The sequence below is a fragment of the Hipposideros armiger genome, unplaced genomic scaffold, assembly GCF_001890085.2.
Source record: "Hipposideros armiger isolate ML-2016 unplaced genomic scaffold, ASM189008v1 scaffold_87, whole genome shotgun sequence".
NCBI classification, from domain to species: Eukaryota; Metazoa; Chordata; class Mammalia; order Chiroptera; family Hipposideridae; genus Hipposideros; species Hipposideros armiger.
Window position 1 is genome coordinate 3,001,699 of NW_017731437.1, and position 2,723 is coordinate 3,004,421.

Below are 2,723 nucleotides of genomic sequence, written 5' to 3' on the forward strand. Positions count from 1 at the left end.
CTGGCTGCTGGCTACACACAGTAGCCCATGGCAACCCACTGCCACAGGGGCTGCAGCCTACGCCGTCGCCGGCGACTCACGGCAGCCCAGGCCCAGGTTGAGCTGTTGTTCAGCATCTTAGCTGTAGACGGCAGTGTAACTGGCCCTCATATGTGGGATCTGAACCGGGGCCCTCTGGCATCCCAAGCCAGTTCTTAACCACCGTGCCACTCGGCTGGCCCTACACAGAGTCTTTTTAGGGCTGTTTGTTACTGCAGAGTAACCTAGCTTATGCTGACTGATAAGAAATATAATCAAAGACATTTCATTCACAATAGTAGGAAACAGGACACAGAAACTCCCTGGAGATAACACTACCAGCAGCGGAAACAGAATGCCACAAAGCCTGCTGCCTAATTCGTGTGGGCTGTAAATGGCTGTGAAGCTGCAAATGCTCGTCCTTAAGAAGATTAGAGGTTGTTGACGCAGGCACTTGAGGCGGAAAGGCCCGGGCTTGGCCAGCATATATGTCAGATAAAGACAAAAAGTGGGGTGTTTACAAGAGATTTACCTCGAGGACAGTGAGGCTTGAAACCTCAGTCCCCTCAGGGATCAAGGGCATCTCTGGTTTAAGCTGCGTCTGTATTCTGTTATCATAAGTGTCCTGGCTCATTGGTTCTAGAGCAGCGGTTCTCCGCCTTCCTAATGCCGTGACCCCTTAATACAGTTCCTCATGTTGTGGTGACCCCCCAACCATAAAATGATTTTCGCTGCTACTCTATAACTCTAATTTTGCTACTGTTATGACTCGTAATGTAAATATCTTTTTGTTTTCCGATGGTCTTAGGCGACCCCTGTGAAAGGGTCGTTCGACCCCCAAAGGGGTCGCAACCCACAGGTTGAGAACCGCTGTTTTAGAGGATTTTTCTTGAACTATCCTGACTGCATCCTTGTTGCTGTCTCCTGGGAAATGAGTAACCTTTATTCTCTAGTTTGGGCTCCCTGTTGTTTGTCATGGAGACGGTCTGTTCCCCATTCTGACGTTTCCCACCGTGTCTATAACATCACCCACACACAAGACACTTGGGTTCAGTGGCTTCAATCTGTACCCCCACCTTTGGGGTGGCTGTAATATAGCTTTTTACCCCAAAGACTTTTTCCCCCCCATGTAAGAAATGTGTAGACTCAGTGTGGTCAGAATGCAGACATTTACAATGTTTCACTGATATATTGGGCTGTCAGAAAAGTCATGATGCGTTTTTGCAATGAAAAACATAGAAAAATACGTCATGACTTTTCCGACAACCCAATATTAAAACAATAAATGAGGAGACAGAGCACACTCAGTGGGAACACTAAAGAGTTAGCTCACGGAGAAGAATCCAGTCCATCTGGATTCATCTGGAATCCAGTCACAGTAGTTTTCTTTTGGAGGGAAGGGGGATTTGACAACCGTGCCGAAGGTCATTCAGGAGAATAAGGGAGAAGAAGAGCTAACATGTCTTTGATGACACAGGAGCAAAGAGCAGAAACTGGCAGAAGCTGCCACCTGCACGGGTGCACAGAAATGCTGAGGGCCGAGTGGACCCATGTGCTGGTGGCGCTCCCCTCACACACTGCGGCTCACATGTTCCCCCTCCCCGTGGTCCACAAGCCCACCAAGCTCCACGCTGGACTCCCACCTGGACGTGCCCTCACCAGGCAGCTCTCGGGCTCCCCAGTGGCCTGTTCTTCCCCCTGAACAGCACCCCTCCACAACCGGTCCAAATTCTCATTCCCCCAGGGCTATCTTAGCAACGGACCAAACCGGAAAGTCTATTTGCATTTTTTAAAAAAGCTTCTGGTTCTCTTAGTTCTGTCACGATGGAGTAGCCTGTTCTCCCAGATATCCACCTCTTTCAACTTAAAAAAATCCTGGATATACCACAATTCACAAGACAACAAAAAAGAATCACTCACATATTATGTTAAGGGAATACCTAAGACTGTTGTATTTCTAAAGGGGCAGAGGAGAGGGCAAAAGGACCTAAATGGAAGTAGGGTTTTTATACTCCCCTCAAAGGAGTAAAATGTTGATACCAGTAGACTGATAAATTACCTGAGAATACTATAATACACAAAGCACCCACTAAGGAAACTAGAGAAAGCAATATGCTCAACACCATTATAAATAAATCAGCATAGATCCCAAAATGCCCAAATAGAAGAAAAGCAAAGCACAGGGAAGAGAAACAGAGGAAACAAACAGAAAACAAAAAAACAAAAGCGCAAACGTAAGCCCTAACATGTCGGTCAGTATCTTAAATGTAAAGAGTCTAAATAACCAATTAAAAGACAGAGGTTGGCAGAGTGGATGAAGAAACATCACCCAGAGCTATGCCATCTCCCAGAGACCCACTTCAAATATAACGGCCCAGGTAGGCTGAAAGTAAATAAAGGAAAAAGATATGCCGTGGCAAACACCCATCAAGAATATTGACAAAAAAGCAGAAGTTCCGCAAGGTTACAAGATACAAAATCAACACAAACAAATCCGTATTTGTAGATGCCAAAATATACATGTGGAAACCAAAACTGAAAACACAATACCATTCACAATCACGTCAAGAAAAAAAGAAACTAATATAAAATAATATTGAATGTAAACTATAATCTACATCTATCTATATGTGTGTGTGTGTGTGTATATATATATATATATGTATGTATTTTTTAAAAAAAAAGAAAAAAGAAATATTTAGGTA

The 2,723-nt window shown here is 44.5% G+C and overlaps 1 protein-coding gene across 1 annotated transcript in view; it reads right to left on the bottom strand.

Annotated features, from left to right (window-relative positions):
- DNAH17 (dynein axonemal heavy chain 17) overlaps nt 1-2,723 on the bottom strand; it is a 139,359-nt gene that overhangs the window by 62,195 nt on the left and 74,441 nt on the right. The window lies entirely within an intron of this gene.